Source organism: Patagioenas fasciata, chromosome 5, assembly GCF_037038585.1.
Source record: "Patagioenas fasciata isolate bPatFas1 chromosome 5, bPatFas1.hap1, whole genome shotgun sequence".
Lineage (NCBI taxonomy): Eukaryota > Metazoa > Chordata > Aves > Columbiformes > Columbidae > Patagioenas > Patagioenas fasciata.
In genome coordinates this window covers 10,017,208-10,039,016 of record NC_092524.1, presented here as the reverse complement: position 1 = coordinate 10,039,016, position 21,809 = coordinate 10,017,208, and the positions used below count along the sequence as shown (strand labels likewise).

The 21,809-nt window shown below is 44.0% G+C and overlaps 1 protein-coding gene and 1 long non-coding RNA gene across 10 annotated transcripts in view; both read left to right on the top strand.

Moving 5' to 3' along the window:
* The first annotated feature begins 1,331 nt into the window (after nt 1-1,331).
* Nucleotides 1,332-15,868, top strand: LOC139827992 (uncharacterized). 2 transcript variants are annotated; one of them, XR_011739143.1, is made up of 3 exons: nt 1,332-1,446; nt 7,593-7,687; nt 15,712-15,868. It is a non-coding gene; the product is annotated as an uncharacterized lncRNA (long non-coding RNA). The 2 variants fall into 2 exon arrangements; XR_011739142.1 differs by lacking the exon at nt 1,332-1,446 and adding an exon at nt 1,953-2,206.
* Nucleotides 15,869-18,572: 2,704 nt separating this feature from the next.
* TEAD1 (TEA domain transcription factor 1) overlaps nt 18,573-21,809 on the top strand; it is a 160,935-nt gene continuing 157,698 nt past the window's right edge. For 4 of the 8 annotated variants that reach the window (XM_065839600.2, XM_065839602.2, XM_065839601.2 and 1 more), the window contains exons 1-2: nt 18,574-18,822; nt 19,384-19,525. The gene's annotated coding sequence lies outside the window, so the exon portion shown is untranslated. Of the gene's footprint in view, nt 18,823-19,036; nt 19,287-19,383; nt 19,526-21,809 lie in introns of those variants that run through there. The other 4 variants (XM_071808884.1, XM_065839603.2, XM_065839597.2 and 1 more) reach the window with 3 other exon arrangements.

Genomic DNA, 21,809 nt, shown 5'->3' with positions numbered 1-21,809 from the left:
TTTAAGAATGATGTTGTTGGGTTGCTTTTGTTCTTGTTTGGGTGGGGTTTTTTTGTTTGTTTGGGTTTTGTTTTTGTCTGTGTGTGGTTACTGGTTTGGGTGGGGATTTTTTGTTTGTTTTTTGGTTTGGGGGGGGCTGCATCTGTTGACCATGACGGCAAGTGAAAAATGCTGTTTGGGCATGAGGAAATGCCAATTCCCTGTCACCCTGGCATTACCTAGATTGATGCCTATGGTTCTACACATAAAAGACCACTTTTCAGTGTGTTCCTAATGACCGGACACTTAGACAAAGGAAGAAATCCTTCTTTCTTCAGTAACTGCAGAGTGGAAAGTGTGCTCCGAAGCATGGGTGTTTTGTACTAGAATATTTTTCTCTCTCAGCAAAAAGATTAACACCTCTAGCAGAATCTGTGTTCTCTTAACTCTGAGCGTTGCTCTGACATCCACAGTCAGCCCAGAGAGCTAGAGAGAAATGCTTAGAGCTACAGATTTCCAAGGAAGTCGGGAGATGTTTTGTGGCCTCATGGCTCAACCAAACATCTGAGGTGGCAGTTTGTAGTGCAGCCGTTCCAGCCGAGCTCAGCTGGTGGGCAGTGGTGCTGAGGAACAAGAAATACCCTTTTCTCCCTTTGCTGGGAAGTTCATTTCAACTTGGTCTTATTCTCTGTCATAAAGCCTGTTTTTCTGCGTCACACACGTGACAATTTTATGTGCCAGACTACAAAAACACTCCAGCAAATCAACTGTAGGAAATGCAAGGGCCAAGCCATATTCTTGGACCTGTGTAAAGAATACTAAATACAGTCTTGTGTATTAAAAAAAAAAAAAAAAAATATATATATATATATATAAGCCAACATCATGGATTTTTAAGGTCTGAGTTGTTATTTTGCATGCAAGTCAACAACAATCATGCTTTTGATTTAGTGAGGACTGTAGATTTACATGCCTGGGTTTGATTTTGTCTTGTCTCAGCCTTACTGGAAATGGTTTCAAGTGTCAATACCTTAGTGTATTGATGGTGTAATACACAGTGAAATCACAGTACCACACATAGTGATAGTCCTTGTTTTCTCTTCATAGCTGAACAAACTATGGAAGTAGGCTTTCAACGTTTGCGTGATTCAGGTATATTCTGTTTATTTTCTGTGTGTGTCTCAACAAATTCATTGAAAGGAAAGAAACTTACAGGCTTTTGGAGGAATATTTAGCTAATTAATTCTCAGCAAAAAAGGGCTATATCTGGCCATAGCATGGAAAAAGAAGGACATAAAACTGAATTCGTCATTGCGTCTGGTCTTTTCCAGCTCATCATCCTGCCACTTTACTTCCAGAAGTTGGGGCACAGGTGTATTCCCTACCCGTGGCTGTCACAGAACTGCCTGCCAGCTGCACTGCTGAGCAGTAGCACACGCCGGTTATTAATCCCACTGCGAAGAAGAGGTGAGTGATACTTCTACAACTAAGGTTTCCCAAAGTAATTTTTACCAATTAGTCAAGAAAATGAAGAAAATGAATAAGAAATATGTTCTTTCAGAAGGCGCTAATCCTGCTTGACTGAGTAGTATTAAGCAACCCTATCAAAGAGAATATATTTTTGAGGCAGTCCTCGGGGCAAAATTAGAGCTTCAAGAATAAGAAATAATGAGAGAGGCTTTTTTATTTTTGGAACAAATATTAAAGAAGAGCCTTTGCTCCTGAGTCAAGTTCCCATGCTTTTTCATTATGTTCTTTGGCTGAAGTGGTCTTTAGATAACAAATGTGTCAAGCTGTTCTGTCTCACTAAGTTAGAATTAGGTTATGTCTGTGCAGAAGAAAGTTTTGGAATAGCTGCAAAACCAATTACAGCACTGCTTGATGCACTGATGATGTTAATTGTAAATCCATATTAATCTAGGGCTGGGCAGGAGTTGCCAGAAGGATTCATTTTCTATGTACCATGACAGATGCTTGTCTCCCTTTCCTTTTTCTCTGGTGCCTTAGACCTCAGATATCTCCAACATTTTCTGAAAGCATAAACAGTAGCCTTAAGCAAAGTTATAGCTGATAGGAAGGCTGCAATGGCCTGTATAAATCTCCTTACATGACTTCAGCTCTCATAAAAGCAGCTCATAATATTTTAATCATATTCTGGAAGTCCTTGAATACTAACACACAGAAAATGTTGTACCTACAGCTAGATTCTTACTAAGGAAACTTCAAGGTGAGTGTTTCTTTTTTTTGATGTAATTCTTAAAAAGGGACAGATATAAAATGCAGTCTGGGAGAGAAAGTCAAGATTGGAAGATGATTAAAGTGTTTTCTTACCCCGCTTTGAATTTAAGATGGAAAGCTGTTCTTTCCAGTCAGATGCCATATCTGCTGCTGAGCTATGGAAGGCTCTTTGTGCGGGAAGTATTTCTGTGTTTGGGGCTGCGCATTTTTGAAAGCTTGTCAGGTGTGTATGTTCTAGCATGCAATTCTTAAATGCTGCTCAGGTGTTTGCAAGTTGTCCTAGTGACGAGGAGAGCATGAAAAAAATACAACATACTGGTTGATTTTTGCCTCTTTTAGATAGATGCTTTTGCAATTTGTCATATGATAATGCCAGTTTATAAGCAAGCTTAAAGATACATCTCCCAGCACCCACACCTTGCCTCTGTAACTCTGGGGTTGGTGCCACGTTACTGGTGTCACTTCGGTGTGGCCACATTACCAGGGGCTGAGCCAGAGGTGAGTTATATATACAGCTGCTTAACTGAATGGAGAGAGTGGGAGTGATGTATGTACTGTAATCTCCCAGATTTTCTCCTTATGGGAAGAATGCTGAGACAGAAACAGCTGCTGAGAGATTCCAGCAGAGTATAGAAACAAAGTGAAAAGTCCTGTGTCTGCAGCAAAGTCCACATGAAAAATTCAATTAATTTTAGTATATTGTTGAAAAATTATCAGTTCCATGGCTGTGAGACCGATGAAGCTACTGATGAATATGAATAGGGCAGTTCATATTCAGAAGCATCTTATTAGGCTCTCCACAGACTCAGGAAGATCTTGCTGTTTCAAAATATGTTTGAATCACATTTTCTCTGCAGCCGTAGGAGCTAAAAAGTTGGGGTGGGGGGAGCGGTTAATGAATAGCAAAGATGGGTGCAAATTCACGTCACAGAAGTTGAATATAGATCACAGATCTTCCAGGCCCTTCTGGAGCTGGCACAAAGGAATCACTGAATTGTTCCTGCATCAGAGACTCTGCAGCCTGTGAAAGGATCCTATTAAGTGTGCTTTTACCTAGAACATTTATGACTGTAATTGCTGATGCAAGTTACTTGGCACAGCAACTGACAGTTCATTCATAACTTGGTGGTTTCTTCGTTAATAAGTTACTGCCCAATTAGTTCCTGTGAAGGTACTTAATGAAATCATGTAACTTGTCTAGTATGACATCTCCCCTATGCTAGCCACAAAGGACTGGAGCTCACCAGTCTGCTCAGCTACAGTTGGAAGATGACAAGAGATGGGAGAAGATGTCAACTATTATCTGTGCTTCTCAGTCCTAAAATTAAGGGCTGAACCAGGAACAGCATCAACTGGGGTGCTTAGGGCCCTCTAGCTGCAGCTGGCTGATGGGAGAGTGGAATGCATCCCTGCAGTGGAACATGGCAGAAGGAGCATTAATTACAGAGACACTGTGTCCTCTGTGGGTCCCCATACTCAGATCCTCATCTGTAGAGGTCTAAGGATCTGACCGTGATTTCTTTGGTGGCTTATGTTTCCATCCAGTTCTTGTTAAGGAAGTCAAATACATTATACTTGGATTAGCCATAGAAAAACTGGCATTCCTTTTTTGCTCTACTTTCTCAACTTGCCTTTCAATATTCAAAGATAATAATGAACTATTCCTACCATTCCCTTGTGTTTGTTTTGGGTTGTTTAAATTAATTTCCAGCTCCATGACCTTCTGCATCAGCAGTACCATCTGCATGAGAGTGACATTTTCTTTGTCTTGGCAACTAAAGACCTGGAGTTACAGCCCTTTATACTGTGCAGCAAGAGCAGGCTTTTGGAGCAGAGAAAAAAAGAAATCACACTTTTATTTTATTTTGTAATTTGTGTTGCTTCATGCATACCCATGCAAGTATCGGGTACTATCATCCCGTGCTAATTCGTCTTTCAGATTACATTCAGGGCTGACCGTTATCTGCACTGAGACCACTTAAGTAGGATGTTGTCCTACAGGGGCTGCACAATTTGAGATTAATTTTATGGTTGTCCTGCCTCAGGCATTTTGCATGAGGTTTTTTCTTTCTCTAGAGTTAAGTGATCTGAACTTTAAATCCAGGTAGGTCTGAAATTATCTAAAGGGCCAACTCTGGCACACCAAGTCCCTAGGAGAAATGTATGAAGCTTGGGTGGTTATATTGTTAGTAAGGATCTCTCACCTTTTGGCTATGTCTTTTTCTTAGTCTGAGTCCCAAACTTCCAGGAAATGCAGTTTTCTAATGCTTTTTATCTAAAGGCCACATTTAAGCCAAGTCCTTTCTACCTGAATATTTCTGTAATGACAAACTTAAACAGATGTAGTACTATTACAGCTAGGTCTCCATTAGTTAACCCAAGTTTCCTGCTGTTACGTTATTTATTAAGATGGTTATTTCTTGAATTGAAATTTGAGATACCTAGTAACACATGTTACGAGCTGAACAGATGGCTATATATTTCTAACCCTGAAAAATACATGTTATGCAGCCAATACAGCTGTCCTGCCATCCAGAGGAGTCATAAAAATTAAAAGAAACTAAACTTTACCCAACATATTTATATTTTTTATAAATATTTATTCAAAACTTTCTGAAATGCAAATTTTATTGCCCTGGAAATATGCTAATTTTCATAATACTTCACATGCTATGAAAGTTTATCCCAGGGTACAAAATAACTGCAGATCAACTCTAATGACTGGCCTGCTGAGCAGCAGTTTAAAATTTAGGATCTCAGCTTACAAAATGCCTTCCAGCAAGTGACAAGATACGGCCATTACACGGACAGAGAGCGGGGACAGCCGTGTCACTGCCAGGATTTCTTGTGGTCCAGAGCACCAAGTCGTGGCAAGAAGTGAAGTGTCTTTTGCCTCATCAAGTGCAGTTCCTGAACCGGAGTTGAGCAGCACAGCCCACAGCCAGTTTTATTAAAAATACTGAAGTAACTTCAGTTGAGAGTGAAGGGTCTGCTGTGGATTTCTCCTGGCTGGTGTGTGGTCACGGGGTGCAGGAACCCAAGGGGCCTGAGCCTCTCCATGACTGGAAAGAGCACTGGTAATTTTGCTGTGTGTGTGACACTATGCTCTTAATCACGCCAACTTGGCGCTTAGTATCAAAGTAACTGTTTCGTAACATTAAATGTTTTAATTATTTTTTACAACATCAGGTTTTGTGGGATTTCTCTCAACCAATTGCAGTCATAACAAGGATAAAAAGACATGTTTGTTTAGGGAATAGAGTGCTGGTAAAGGTCTTGCGTTGACTGCCTCCAGTTGAAGCTCTCCAGCTATCTGGGGAGCAAGTGGTGGAGATCAGCAGCTGGACAGGCTTGCCCAGAATGTGCTCACCCCATGCCAGCACATGGCAGTAGCACAGAGGGGTGAGCATCCCCCTTCTACAGGTGAGGGAAACTGAAATATAAAGGGGTTAAAAGATATATTTGAAGTCAGGCCTCCAACTGGTCACAAAGCCAGAAATAAAGCTCAAATTTCTGCAGGTTCCACCACCTTATTTCACTCTTAGGCTATCTGAGCTTTTTCTAATATCAGCTGCTGAGAAATACACTAAGACCTATTGGTGTGTGATTTCAATAAACCAGCCATGCGACTCCTTGGGGAGGAAACGCACGGTGCAAAACGACGTATGGCACAACCGCCTTCCGGCAGCCACCAGCCCGCGGCTCTGACCAAAGGAAGGGAAACGCCACCTCCAGACCAATTCCTTGGGGACAATTATCTCTAGCAAGGATGTGACACTGCAAAAGGCTGACACTAACACATATGCAAACTGAAGTTTCTTTTCCATCATGGAAACTTGCTTGGGCGGCACCTGATATTGCTTGTTTGAGTACCACAGGTAGCCCAGCCACAGCAACCCAAACCACCATGCGAGCGGGTTACCCTGCAAAGCAGCTTTGTGGGATGACAGTGAAGCGACTCTTGTTGCCCAAGCCAGATTGCTTGTCTGGCTCTCTCTGCTGTGCTGTGGGTTGCAGTGAGGGCATTCCCGTGCCTCTTCTGTGGGGCAGCACGAGGAAATGTGACAGCTTTGGTCTGAAACCTGCCACTTCTGTAGAGGAGGGACAGGAGAGCTGTGGATTAACACTTGACATCAACATTCATTTTGGTTCTAGGTGTTAAATCTGGAGTTTCACATCGTGAGGGTCCCCTCCTAACAGTAGTTGCTGTGAAACAAATAGGGGCATGAAACAAATAGGGGCTACCATGCTCAGAAACAAATGTAACAGCCTCATTTTAAAATTGACATCTTTTGAGGAAAAAAAAAAACACAACAGTCTTCCATCTAGATAGAGTGGGACTTGAAGCAGTTTTGAGGAATTTGCAGATGAAAGGAGGAAGTTTTAATTAAATTTTTTAAAAGCATGAAAGTCGGATGTCCTTAGAGTCGCAGTTCACAATTCAGCTGGGCTAGACAGTTTGGGAGAGCAAGAAGGGAATATATGTTTACACTGTAGCAAATACAAAAGAAGCAATCAACTAAATTATGTGTGATGCCTTTTCTGCTTGCTTTTCTTCAGTATGTTGTTAGGAAACGAGCCAATTTCAGGAATGTATTTTTTCATTTTTACTACTACAGTGAGTAAACTGATAGCCTTTACAAAAATACGGAGTAGTGTTCTGGGGATAAGAACAGACCACACTGACTGACACACAAAGAAACTGTCTCTTTAGAAAACATAAACCTTTAGAACTGCAGAACTATGAGGGATTTCAACAAAATCCTTCAGTCTAGACCTGCACTGGGGCAGGATCAAATACTCCCAGATCACCCCGGCACAGGCACATCCTAACTTCTCAAAAACTTCCCATAAAGGAAGATCCTCAGGCTCCCCAGTTGGTCTATTCTGGTGTCTCACCATTATAATAACTGAGATTCAGAACATGGCTGTGTTTTGTTTATAGCAGGGACAAACACACAGTGCCATGACAATGTAAAGGATTGCTAAAGTGAATTTCACGTTAGGTTTAACTTAAGCTTCAGGATGTTTTTATATTGCCAGAGCAATATAAAGGGCCCACTACTGCAAGCAAAAGTGAGGCTTTCAGTTTCTGATGGTTTTTCTACGGCTGTGAACTGGGAAAACTCCCTAGGACAATGCTGGTATTGGCTGTGTAAAGAAAAGTAGAACATATACTTCATCTCTTCTCTGATAGTGTCGTACAGTGCCAAAATCTGGATCATCTGGAAGCAATAAAAAGAGCTGCATTGATAACAAGAGAAGGTGCAAAATTCTGAAACCATCTGTCACTTTTTAACGTGTAGACAATAGACTTCTGATGTATTATAATTTAATCGTTTTTCCCCGTGTTTTGTGTGTTCCACCTTCCTCAGTTTAACATCAAAAGAGAGCTTCTAGGTACAGCTGTGTCACTGCCTTGTGTGGTACATCCCATGTCCAGATGAAGCTGTACAAGATACCCCACAAGGTAAGCCTGCAGCTCTCATCATCTGCATTCCTGCCTACCCTCCCAAAAAGAGCAAAACTCTGCAGGACACAACAGATTGCATTCCCTCTCTCTCTTGCTGAAGACAATACAGCTCTTTTCCATTTCTTTCCCTACTTGAAATCACCTGTTGATCTCCCGACAGCTCCAGGTCTGCATTTCACACATTTGCAGAGTAGCCCTGCAGCTTCCCCTCCTCCATGACCCCATATGCTGGAAGCAGCTGGTCGGTCTGATCTGTGATCTATTAACCAGCTGCACTCGGCACAGGGAGTTCTGGAGGAGAGGAGGAGGCTGCAGGTGAGGGTGTGCCTGCGAGTGTAGCCCCAAGCCGAAAGCAGGGCACGCTCTCCAGCTGCAGCACCATCCCGGGTGGCCTCTGCTCGCACAGGACTTGCCCAGTGTCTCAATCAACACAGCAGCAAAAGCTGAGGGGCCTGAAAATCTGTTTTGTTGCCTGATGTGGCATAATTGACAGGAAGGTATCTGGTCTTCTTCTAGAAAGCCTATTTTTGAGGATGTTTTCTCGCTCTGAGAATCGAATAAACCAGTTTTGCAATCTGCTACACACCCCGCCCTACCTAACCCTGGCTAGTTAACCTGTAACAGATTGCAAAACTGGTTTGAGTCACACAGTGAAGAAAGAGCCGTAAATTAGGTTTTTAATAGTTTAAACTCTCCTCACCAATAACATAAGCCATCAGTTGTTAATAGTGGTGCCACAGAAGCAGCACAACAGGTGTCAGTTATTCCTTTGCCGCACTGTAATAGCTCCTTTCATGGTTTTGGAGATTAAAAACTATGTAGGCAGGAGTCCCTTCCCAGTAGTGCAGCCTGAGTGCCTAATTCATATGCTGTATGTAAGACTCGCATACATGCCGTAAAGAGCAAGAGTTCCGACATAACTGATCAGCCATAGTTCAGCTGATAACCCTTCTGGTTTTGTGGAAAGATCGTGTTGTTGCAGTTCGTGCGTTGGCTTGCCCAGCAAAAACGGAGCAGACCCACTGCTTTCTTCTGCAAGGAACACAGCAAAATGCAATGAGTAGCTCTGCAGGAGAACCTACTGCTCTGCAGCAGCTGCCTCCTGCTAGACAGCGCTTCCTCCGTGAGGCTTGGAGGAGCGCGTTTATCTCAGGCAGAGAAGGACATTAAACTCAAGTTCCTTACATCCTGAGTGGACCAAAGCTTATCTACTTTGCTACCAGGGAAGGATGGTGAATGGTAATGTCACCTTCTTCCTCTCATTCCTGTAATGCATGCATGCCAGCTGCCAGTTTGAACAGCAAGAGCAGAGACACCCACCCTCAGCAGAGGCATCTAGGGGCTGAATTGTGAGAGAACACCTCGTGTTATGACAAACCAGGTGTCTTCATGCTCACAGGAGGCAGAACTCTAGCTGTTTTCCTAAGGATTTCCCTTTTAGCTAGTTCTAGGTACCTCTGACTTACCTGGGGTGAACCATATTCTTGGGCACCTGGCTTTTTCCCATGCAGTGTCCATTGCATCCAACATGAAAGCAAACCCGTAAGTCATGAATTGCAACACTGAATGGTGGGGAGGCTTATCCTTAAGAGCTGGGGTCACCTATGCCAGTATGGGAGAAGGGAAGGGAGGAAGGAAGGGAGGAAGGAAGGGAGGAAGGAAGGGAGGAAGGAAGGGAGGGAGGAAGGGAGGGAGAAAGGGAAGGAAGGGAGGAAGGGAAGGAAGGGAGGAAGGAAGGGAGGAAGGGAGGGAGGAAGGGAGGAAGGGAGGAAGGGAGGAAGGGAGGAAGGGAGGAAGGAAGGAAGGAAGGAAGGAAGGAAGGAAGGAAGGAAGGAAGGAAGGAAGGAAGGAAGGAAAGGATATTTTAAACAAAATTTCTTGTGCTGTGTTTTTGTTCAGGTGGATTTTTTTTGCCTGAATGGTATGACCCAAATGAGCAGAGGGGCTCATAGGGCATTTTTGTGCTGAGGGGCTGCCACGTAGTGGTGTACTAGCAGAGTTCAGCCATGTACCCACTACTCTTTGCTAGTACAGACAAGATTAGACAAAGAAACGCTACCCAAGGAGGGGATTATAGGCTTCTAGTTCTGTCTAAGTACTACCCAGTGTTTCTTCTTTACTTGCCTTTGTCAGTTAGAAGTGACTCAAAAACCTTCACCAGCCTATAACTAACTTCCCTTTGTATGTGCTTGGAAGGAGTTTAACATTGCTGAATGCTCTATTGCAGCCATTCTGCATTTCAGTTCTTTCCAATAATTACTGATACCAGTTCTGAAATACCTCTATTTTACAAGCCATTTAACTGCTTCTCTTAAAACTTCACCAAAGCTCAGCGGGGGCCTGATTTTCGGTGAACCTCTGTTCTGTACCCACAAGGAATTTAGATGGCTCTGGGATCTCATACTAAGTGAATAAATTAAAAAGATTACTTTTTAAAAATTATTGATTGTACCTGACAGCCATTTAGGATACAGTATCTTAAGGCACAAAAGCTGTACTCATTTGTTTTTAGAGTATTGTGGAAGCTGACATGTGGACAAGTTGGGAGCTTGGCTTTTCAACTATACCAGAGACCAAAAGGTCGCAAGAACTAATGGAGCTGGGGAGAGGATTTTTATATGTAAATAAGAAAGAAAAAAGAACTATCGGAGGGCGGTGTGGTAGACGCGTTTACATCAGGAAAGTGTCATGTGCTGGAGGCGTAAAGAGCAGTTTAAAAATCGCATGGTACTGAGTTCTGCTGTTACCTTTGCTACTGTGAGGATTGCTTTGACCTCCCCTAACAACTTCCAGTTGGTAAAAAGGAAGTACTAATGCCTAGGGCACAGGGGTGGTGTGAGGATCAACTGCTTAGAGTTTGTAAAGCGCTTTGAAAATGATAAGTGTTATGTAAATCAGGAAATGCTGACAGACATCTTCCATCTGGGACAGATTGTGAAAAATAACAAATTAACTAATTTCTTCAGGATCTAGAGGGTAAAAAACATATAAAACAGACAAGGCTGTGCAGGTGGTAGAGTAACTGCACTTGTGAGGTCACCTAAGATGAAATCATATGTGAAATGAGGTCAGGGTCCTCTACGTTTATGATAAGCATTTGTCCATTACATCATCGCATTGTTTGACACCCAACTATTTAATGATCATTTGCAGGACCTGTGATTCGCAGTTCCTCACGTGTCCCACCTACCTGTGACACCCACTTTGTCCCATGTGCCAGGTGACACAGCCCTAAGCCGTGAACACCTGCGGACCCGTGTGACTTGTGGCCGCCCATGTCTGCCTTCTGCCAGCGCTGCAGCTATTCCCCCACCTTCGGGAGGCATCGCTCTTCCTGCAGGATACCCCTTTGAGGTGGTCCTCTGTTTCTATGGACCACTTCAGACCCTGGCAACGTGTCCTGGCTGGCTCTCCATGGGATGTAACACATCATAAGTATATAAGTAGAAAAGCCAGAACAAAGAGAGTTTGCAATCAGGATTAAACTTCACAGCAGCCGGTCCATCCACTGGAGCTTGCAAAGCCGCAAAACTCTGAATTTTAAGGGCATTAAACAGTTGTTTTAATTTCAAGTAAATAACACTGTCAGTTTAGTTACTGTTTGTCGTTACTGGAACATAACAGAGAAAAAGCAGTAAAAGAAAAGACAGTCCAATATTAAAGTTAAAGGTGGGGATCCTATTCTGATAGACTAGAGCACCAGTTAGCCTCAGTGGCTCCCACACCTTCAGATGACTTTTCTTTTTCCTGTTTCCAAAACTGCCTTCCTAAATACAGGCTAGATGAAAAGCATTTGTGGTTCCCCCTGGGAAGGATGAGGAAAGGTTGGGATTTACATGGTGATATTTATTACTACAAATTCTGTAATGGCCATTCCAGAAACTTGATTCAGTAGCTCTTGTCCCTGTGAATTGAGTCCATCTAACTACATACCCATACACCAGTATGATTTCCCAGCAGCTTTGGGTAATTTTTTCTTCTTTCATTATCCAACCAACTGCAAATTACTCTTTGTAATTTTCCTACCAAAAAGCCATGTAAGCCTAGCTTTCAAGGATTAGTTTCAGTAAGGAATGCATTACCTCTCTTTCGATTTCCTTTTAGACTCGTATGAACATTCAAATAGTCAAGTTTAACAGGAAACAGCAATATGCTCTTCTGAGAGTCCCTTTTCTTCTCCTCTCCTCTCCTCTCCTCTCCTCTCCTCTCCTCTCCTCTCCTCTCCTCTCCTCTCCTCTCCTCTCCTCTCCTCTCCTCTCCTCTCCTCTCCTCTCCTCTCCTCTCCTCTCCTCTCCTCTCCTCTCCTCTCCTCTCCTCTCCTCTCCTCTCCTCTCCTCTCCTCTCCTCTCCTTCTCCCACTACCCCCCTTCAAAAGTAAAAAGATGGAATCCTGCTAGGTTTAAATTGCCTCAGAAATAATGCTGTGCTCTCTCAGCTCCCCAGCCCTGTCCTGAAAAACCCCTGAGCTTTGCAGGTGGCTGGAACAAATTTCTATATTATACCAGAAGAATATGCACTGAGAAATAATGAGGCAAGAGGAACTCAGGTACTTTTTGTAGGTCTCATTAAGCAGATGACATAAAAGAGAGTGGGTTTTTTTCTTAGCAATGTCACCCTTAATACCTTTGCAAAGTTCAGACTTTCTCACTTTGGTTTTCTCCCAATTTTATTAATCATGTGTGATTCTACCTGCATTATGAATGGAGAAAGGAAAAAAATCAGTGTATGATAACAATTATATGCTAGTTGGGCCTTCAGTGTGCAATCTGTCCTACCTGCCTTGGTCATATTGCAGATATCCCTTCCACTTCAGGTGAAGTTTGGTTTTGTATTTACCAGAACTTCCAGTGATACTTTGGGCTCAATGGATAAGGTGTGTTGAACAATTCTTCCTTGTCTAGGATGGTTTGTTTTCGCTTTAGACAGTGTCACTTTGTGGTTCACTGGTTTTGGCAGCCTTTCCCGATCTCTGGCAAGTTCTCCCTTAGCACGTGGCTTTGCAGGGCTGAGGTGGAGCAGGGGGCAGGGGAACCATCGCGGCTGCCCTGGCTGTGACAGCAAAGTGGCCTTTGCGCTGCTGACCCGGGGCTGAGGAACCTCTGCGGGAATTGCAGCTCAGCGTTTTGCCAGCAGCTTCATGTCACCCGAGTGCCCGCTTACACCCAAGGTTGTTTATAAACAGATAGGTCCAGATGCTGCACTGATTTACACTTTTTGCCGTCTCAGCAAAGTCAATTGTGAAAGTGGAATTTGTCTTATTGCGGAAGGATTCACTGTCTCTGGTGACTTTCTCTAATGAAATTTCTTCCGTTTCTTGTGTTAAGATGGTGTAACAGCTCCCATGTTTTCTGCTGCTCTTTGAAATTTGGCTGTTTGGTTGGTTAATGACTTTAGCATCCCACAACAGGCTGCTTTCCTTACAAATGGTGTGGACAGATGCCCAGGCCAGACCTAGTAAAGAGCCGAGTCTGTAGGACCCACTGCCTTGGTGGTGGTGGCAAGGTGGCCATGGGCGAATTTGGAAGCAGCAGCATGGCAAGGGATGCAGACCAGGCCTGGCTTTGAAAGGACACGCCACAGCCTCTGAGATGGAGGCAGGTGGTGGAGACCTGGCTAGGCTGCTGTGGGGATGTGCTGGGACAAACTGACACCAGGAATGGTGTTTGTGTGTCCTTCTGGGTGGCTGGAAAAACCCTGCTTAGAAATGATTCATTTTGGAAAGAAGAAAGTCTGGCTGCTGCCCCCCCCTCTAGAAGTCACCTGTGGAGTCGTTTTGGTGAGATAAATGAGTGCTTGTGAATGACCTTTTAAATATTCGTTGGATGTAGATTTTGAGCATAATCCAAAGGAAGCCTCTAATGGTACTTAGGTGGTTAAGAAAAACACTAAGGTGTCTTATTATTATTGTTATTTTTTTATATTACTAGGTAAGTATTGAGATTTCCCAGAATATGTACCCACCTAAAAGCCACTGAAATCAAAGGAAATTGGGCACTTAAGTACTGAAGAGGGTTAAAAATGCCTACACCTAACTTCAAGCATCTAAATACCATTAGAAATCCAGGCCAAAGTGAAGGGAGGCAACAAAATACACCATTTACATATTAAGCAGGCTGAGAAGTGCTCAGAAACCTGAAATTCTGATTAATCAAAGAAAAGAGATTATTTAGAAATTTGAATAGGATTTTCCACCTCCCCCCTCCCCCCCCTCCCAAAAATGCTGGTAGCATAACAAAATTTGTAGTGCAAAATAATTTTTTAAAAGCCCGAACACCCAAGTGGTTTTCACAGTGATTTGTTTCCATCAGTGGTGCTAAGAATTATCGCTATCAGTAGAAGGAATAGGCTGCTGTGCTTATATTGTTTGCTCTAAAGCAGAACAAGAGCCACACCATTTTGATGTTAGTGATTTCATCAGTGGGAGAAATAGAGAGCCCTGGACTCTGGTTGTGTAATTTTAAAAAGCTCTCAGTTCACCTTTAGAAATCAGCAACCAGAATTGTCTGAAATTATATATTTCCATTCTCTGTACTATTTTAACTCAGTTGGGCTCTGAGGCCATGGTTCATGTCCTGGCTTCCTCTTGACTCAATTATTGTAATTCATTATTAAACTGTTATTTGTTTTCATTCTTTACACTGTCTGCTGCTTTACAAAGCTCAGCAGCTAGATTTATAATATGGAGAGCTCTGTTCCATTACATTACAGCTTCCCCATAGTATTTTTTTGGCATGTTCAACAACACATTGATTTGGGTATTTAATTCTTTAGACACTATAGATAAACCCTAATCTACATAGTGCTTTTAAGCATTTCCTGAGGTTAGTGGTTTTCCTAATCTGAACTGCAGTCCGAATACAACGTTTTAAAAATTTTCAGTGCTTGTAACCAAAACACTGTATCCAAGCATTGTTGAGCTTTGAGATTCATTCCAAGTTCAAAATGGGGTCTGGATCTAGAATTTGCAGAGTCCATCTTGTGTATGTCTGCCAATACTCTCTAGGCAGCTAGAAGTTCACTTATTCCTGGAATAAACTAGGAATTCTATTAACCCTGTATTCTTGGGTACCGTTTCATGTCTTGAAGACTTAAAAGCATCATCTGTCTGTGGGTGGCTGGGATGAAACCTGTACGTTATGTGCCCTGTGGCTGGCACAGCTAAGGGCAAAGCCGAAAGAACTACAACTCTTCTGTTGGGTTCCCTAATGCCCCTTGCTATCAGTGGCCTTGTTAATGAAGTCAAAAGTGGTTCCTATGTATGTAAACCACAATCCAGCCTCCATTTTATCTTAAGTATGGTCCCACTTGTCTCCACCCTGGTCTCAATAGGGCTTACACTCAAAATAGAATTTTACCAACAAATGCAAGTCTTGAATAGTCTACAAACCTTTATTCTCTAATTGTACAGTCTTTAGCTTGTTTATTCTAACCTTCCTTACCTTACTCCTTTCATTGTTAAGCTAATTCCCTTTCCTTGCTGCCATCTCCTGTTTCTACAACTTCCTGTTTTTCTTCTCATGAACCACAGTCTCCCTTGTTCTCCCGGCCCAGTTTCCCTTCAGCTGTTCTGTCTGTCCCATCAATTCATTTTCTTCTGCAGGTTTCCCTTTTGTCATTTTTATCCCTCTTTTTAAACTTTCTTTTTATTCTTCCTGCTTGCCTTCTATAGTCACAAATATTTCTCTCACTTTCTCTTCTCTCCTCTTTCCCGATTCTCTTTTCTTTCCCTGAAACATTTTTGTGTCCATCTCTTGAATCTCATTCTTTCTCTTTTTTAATATATTTTCCCATATTCCCCACTTGTATGTCGCCTTTCTAGCTGAGATAAGCATTTGTCCCCAGGATATGCCCCTGCCTGGGCTTGTCCCAATGTCCCTTTGTTTTCTTCAGCTTTTGTAATTCTCAGCGCACCTGTGTGTCTGAAGAAGCCATTCATCAATAAACACAAGGCAGGGAGTTTGTCAGAGCAAGTTCTCTGTGTATGAATGTGCCTCCAATGTGCCTTCCTTCTTCATCCACAGGCCCTCCAAAGGAGCCCACCCGTGCTAAAAGGCAGGGGCTGGACTAACAGGCTGGATGACGCTGATGGTGTCTTTCCTCATCCTCACCTTCCGTCAAAACACACAGACATCTCTATCCCCAGCACACAACTTTTTTTCTGTCAGAAATTCATTGAGATCCCAGGTATGTGTTTTTTGAACTGACTGCCAATATGGTGTGGTGTGACATGGCCTGACATGACAACCTACAGGATCCATGAGCCAAGAAAGACCAAGACTTGACAGAGTTTCCCTGCTTCCATTTTCAGAGGCTATTGGTTTTATCTGATCTACGTGCCATGATTTAGTCACCATATTAGTTTGCTGTTCATCTCAGCCTCAGTTCTGCTAGTTTGATTGGTTTAGTTGCCTGTGAGCAAGATACTGTCAGGATACATTTCAGCCTTGGGTTGGAAACTGTGGGTTGTGGATCACATTGTGCTAATGGAAGACATCCAGTCTTCCCCAAACATTTGTTTTTGAGACCTCACCACCTGTGAAGAACACTAATGTACAAAGTTTCAGAACCTGAGACATAATCAGTATTTTGTGAGCTTTCACTGCTGCTCACAGTTAACAGCAAGATGTGCAGGCATCGGTTAAACGTAATTATTCTTCTTTAAAGAGTTCTGAATGGCAAAAGAGCTACTGAACTGTCTGTCTGCAGATATGGGCAAACAGGTACAACCTGGTTTGTTTGATTTGTGTTCATCCAGAATCATGGGTATAGAAACAACCCCCTCTTTTTCTTTTCCACTAGGAGAGCATAATCCTGCAAATTTTTCATCACTTTAATTTATGAGATCTGCTATAAGTAAAGGAGTTTTCAAAATCTATTTATCGATTGTCCAAAAATTTGCTATTTTCCCTCCATGTGTACAGAGCTATAATACCTTTTGAGCCCTGCACAGGCACAAGGTAGAGCCAGTATTCGTGATACTTTCTCTGTGAGCCTTATGGAAAAAAGAAATCTGATGCTTTTAAAGTTTTTTTTCACATTTCTGTGCATGCAGTGAACATAGTGGAGTGAGTTTAAGTCTAGTGACTAAAGAATCTATGGTATAGTGGTGAGGGGGCAATGTTTTTTCCTGTTTTTTTTTTGTTCCAGCTTGGGTACACTCAAGAGACTGGCTTTTGTATGGACATCTGCAAAGTGATTGAATTCTACCAATTGTGCAGGCACTTAGACACTTATTAGACAATATTACTAGAGCTATTTGGAAAGGAGGGAGGGAAGAGAAAATAAAAGAAACTGTGTGCTTGTTTGAGGGGCTTCCTTGAAGCATACTTTGGGGAAGAAATTTTTCAGCCAGTGTGGAATGGTGTGGGGGGAGAAGTATCCTAAAATATGTTCATTTTTTTGTGTTCTCCTAATCCTTTGACCAACACCCGTTCAAACTTTGGCTCCCTTTGATGTTGTTACTTGTTGCATGCCATTTCTGTAGGGTTAGGCTGTGGATTTAAGTCAGTATCGTTGCATCTTCTGCTTGCACTGTGTACCATACACGCTCTGTGCCTGGTCCACAAAGGTAAAAAACAGTCGCAGCCTCTGGGTGAACTACAATGTGAGCTTTAAGTGACTTGTTTTCAAGAGGCTCCTGGGTCAGTCGCAGGCTCAAATGGTGGCTGCTGTCAGCATGGCTGTCTTAGAAGATTGGTACTTGGAAAGCACCAGGACGAGCATGTTTCTGGTATTCACAGAGAGCCACGCTCAGTGTCTTAATGTTGTACACAAGTAACCTACAGAGCATTGATTGTGAATTCCACCAGCGTGGCATGAAATTACCTGAGATGCGAGCACATTAATGCTGTCTGATGACACCAACGTGTAGTTCTTCTGAGGCTGTAATGTGATTTTCCTGACATCCCCAAAAGTGGTAGTCCTGCTGGGTAAACTTTCAAAGTTGGATAGAAATGTATGTTTGCACATAGAAATAGGCAATTTATTTCACAAACAGGCACTGAGGTGTCCAGTTATCCATTCTGCTTATGCAAATGCAACTTTTCACAAGCACAACAGCTGTCCCTGCCCTGTGATTGTTTCCATAAGGCAGTGGATTGTTAACTGAAGGAGCCATGGCTTACCATAATGCTTGGGGCTCTTTCTGGGGGACAGGTTACACCAGTACAAGAAGGTTACAGATAGTCTAACAGCACCTCAGCTCACAACTCAAGTGGTGCAGAACTTGCATTGTGAAACCTGAAGCTGGGACCAGTTTTATGAGAAAGGTTGTGACCTGGATTCAGGGTGGAGATTGTGGACCCTCAGGCCATGCTATATCCACATTCATTTGGGGTGCAATGTGTACAAAGCCTTTCTGCTCACCCCTCTTCCGGGGATCTGTTGGGCCCTGGGGTGCTGCGGGTGGCCTGGCCACAGACCCAGCACTTCCCAGGGACTAGCAGGGCTTAGTTTGCACAGGGCACACAGGGGCTGTGTGTGTGTGTGAGTCTGCTGGGCGCTCCAGGGGAGCCTCCCAAGCCAGCAGGGTGCAGGGCCCAGCCGGCTCCCGCGGCCGCTGCAAGCCCCTGCAGACCCTCGTTGCCGATCCCCATTGCAACCCCGTAGTTCGCAACTCTGTTGCACGCGCTGTTGCACACCGTGTCGCGGGACCCCGTCGCACGGCACCGCAGCGCCCGCCGGGCCAGTGGGTGGCCCCGGGCCCCCGGCCCCGCTCCCCTCCCGCGGGCTCCCCTATGAGGTCAGCGCGGCGCGGAGGCCCCGCCCGCGGCCCCGCCCGCCCGCCCGCCCGCGGCCGCAGGGGGCGGCGGGCCGCGCTCCGCCCCGCGGCCGCCCCGCTCCCGCGTTCATTTCATTCCTCCCCTCATTCCGCGCATTCCTCGCATCGCTGGCGCCGCGCAGCCCGGCCGGGAGCCCGGCCCGCCCCGCCGCCGGCCGGGCAGCAACTCATCCTCCGAGGGCTCCGTCCGCCGGCCCGCGGCAACCTACCGCCGCGGTATAAATAGCCAAGCGGCGGATTAAAAATAGGCGCGGGGCCATAAATAGCCGGGGCGGCCCGGGGGCGGCGGGCGAAGTTTTGCCGTCGGAGCGCGGCGCGCTGGCGGTGCGCGGAGGGGGGCCGCGGCGCGGAGGTAAGAGGGGCCGCGGGCGCGCACGCCGCGCCGCCGGCGCTTTGTGCGGCGGGGCGGGGGGCCGGTCCCGGCCGGGGTCGGCCAGGGGGGCCGGCGCCTCCGCAGGTGCCGGGGCAGGCGGGCGAGGGGCCGCGGCAAGGGGGAGAAGTTGTTTCCCGCGGAGTTTGTGCCGCTGCGGGGCCGCGGCCGGAGCTGCAACAGGCGGCTGCTGCCCGCCCCGCTCCGCTCCCCCTCGCCGCCGCTGCTCGCACTTAGTTGCCTGAGTCACCGCTCTGCAGCCGGGCGCGCACACACACACGCGCGCACACACACACACGCGCACCGATTCTTGGCATTTTTCACATTTTTTTCCACGGGGAAGCAAGAAGTTCGGAGCGGCCCCGGGCGCTCCGCGGACGCTCGCAGCCCTCAGGAGCAAACCCCCGGCGGTGCGGGCTGCCCGGCCTGGCTCGGAGCTCTGCCCGGTGCGCTGCTGCCCCGAGTTTTGCTTTCCTTCCCCCCCTTTTCTTTTCCTCTAAAAGATGAAAGAAGGAATGTCCTTTTTCGCTGCTTCTTCTCCAGAGCTGCTGCTGCCGCTGCTGCTGGTTAATTGCACATTCAAGTGGAAAATTTTCAGGAGTCAGCAGAAACATTGTATCCAAAAAAGACAAAGTCGCAGTTAACAACAGCACCGAGGAGACTGTCCCTGGAAAACTTCCTTTCGGTAGGAACCACAGGGTTTTTTTAATTTATCCATGAGGTTTTAAAGAGCTCTCTCCCCCAGCTGTCCATCCCAGCGCTGCTGCGGAGGCCGGTGCAGCCTTTGTTCACAGAGGGAGCGTTTTCAAAGGAAGTGCACTTCTAAGGGGGAGGGAAAAAGTTGTACAGTACGGCTTTTGTAACGAAATTAAAACAAAGCGGCCCCTTCCAAACATCTAAACAGAAACAACGAGGAGAAATAAAGCGAGGAGGGGGGGAGGTGGAAAAAATATACAATCTCTTTTTACCAAATAAAAAAGTTTGCACTCCTACCTCAGCTGAGCACAATCCTAGTTGTGATTTCTCTCCTCTTGAAATCTGTTTTTAGTTGAATGGTGTTACAGTATAAAAATATTTATGAAACAATGAAATACCAGCCACCCATGTTTCTCAGGAGAGTTGTTAACTTATTAGAAACAAGTGCCTGCCTTTGATATGAAGAAATGAAAAGTGACCTCCAGAAGTGGTGGAAAGTTAGGGAGCAGTTCTGCTCTATGCGTTCTGAATGTAAATGGCTCCCAGGATTTTTTGACTGTTCGTTGTTGAACACCATCTGGGAAAGAAAGGCCAAGACTCATCAGATTGTGCTGGCGTTTTCTGGTGTAAAGTGGTATATATAAGAAACGTAAGCTGAAACGGCAGAGCCTCAGGGATAAAAAGTACCTATACAGCTGTATTCCTGTCTAACAGAAGAATATTTGCTTTCCCTTAGTGCTGATAAAGTTTAGAAACACAATATTGGCAGTTAGCGGTTTTACAGGGCTATCTAAACTAGATAATGGCAAAGTTTGGAGCTGCACGGATAAAATACTGTTTTCTGTAGCTGAATGTTCAGTAATTATGCAGTACCTCTAATATGGAAATCTCTGTGGGAATGCCTCTTACAGGAAAATTCATGTAAATAACTAAGTGCTACCTGCAATTGAATATGAAATAAAAAATGATTATAAGTACATTAGAACTTAATTTAAAATTATGTAGGTTGCTCCTTATAACCCTAGATTGGGAATGTGTGTCTGTAATGCATGATGTATTCTGCCTCTATAAATAGTTGGGGAATACCATTACAGGAACATTAGATTGTACTGATGGTAAGATGGTGCTATCAAAAATGACACAGACCTGTATATTAAATTACTTCTGGAGGCAGGAGAGAAGCTTGAATGTTTGTATATGTATGTGTGTGTGTATACTTTTATATACACACATAGCATACTTTATTTGGGAACAGAAATACAGGAATTAATACAGTGAATGTTCTTAATACAAAATTGAAGATTTTATATTTGGGTCACGTTTTGAACTTGCAAGTTTTTAAAATCAACTTTTTGAAATTATTTTCATCAAAGATATACTTTGTTGAGGTGCATTTATTTTTCACCTTCATGGTAAAACATGTATTTTCACCCTGCACTGATTTTTAATTAGGTCGTAAGGCATTTTCTATACCAGTAGGGATAATTCTGCATTTTGTCTGCTGCAGGTTTTTACCAGCTGACCAAGCAGAAATTTTGGATGCAAAGGATTTATTTCAATTTTTCTTCTTAGTAATCTAGAAATACCTCTGGAAAGCACTTTATTGCTAAACATGTTAGGTGTATTTTGAGCATCGATTTTACATATGTTGCTTTGGTGAAGTAAATATTATTAGTCTTTGCACCCAGGAGAGTGTAACAACAGCTCTTGAGATTCAAATTACGGTTTTATATTCTGTACGGTTTCTTACTTGGTGCTGAGTGGGATGTATGTGAGTAGTGAAGCAGAGGAAAAATTTTGATTTGACAGGAGTCTTAGTAAAGGCAGCCGCTGCTTAAAGGAGCTTTAATTAAACAGCTAAAAAAGAACAACAGAAACTTAGTTATGAACTAGACCCACCATGAGTTTCCAGCTGAGAAACGACAGCGTATTGTGATGTGTGAGCATGTGTGTAACATGTTTGGTGTAATTTGTAACTAGTGTTTTGTTGTTGTTGTTGCTGGACAGTGTAGTGGTTTTGGATATCGTTAAAGTGGTTTTTAGGCTTGCTTTGTCCACGCCTGAAAAAGTTAAGCTCAGTTAAATCACATGCAGGGGAAGAGAAGATATTTTTTTTTCCTTTTTTCTTTTTAAGCTACTTTTGTGGATCATATTGTAAACAAAGTTTCAAGATATAATACAGGGAAAAGTATAATGAAGTCTTCGGGAGCTAGAGAGAGATTCACTTAATAAAAAGTGAAAGGTAAAAATATGTCATTGTGTATTATGGTATC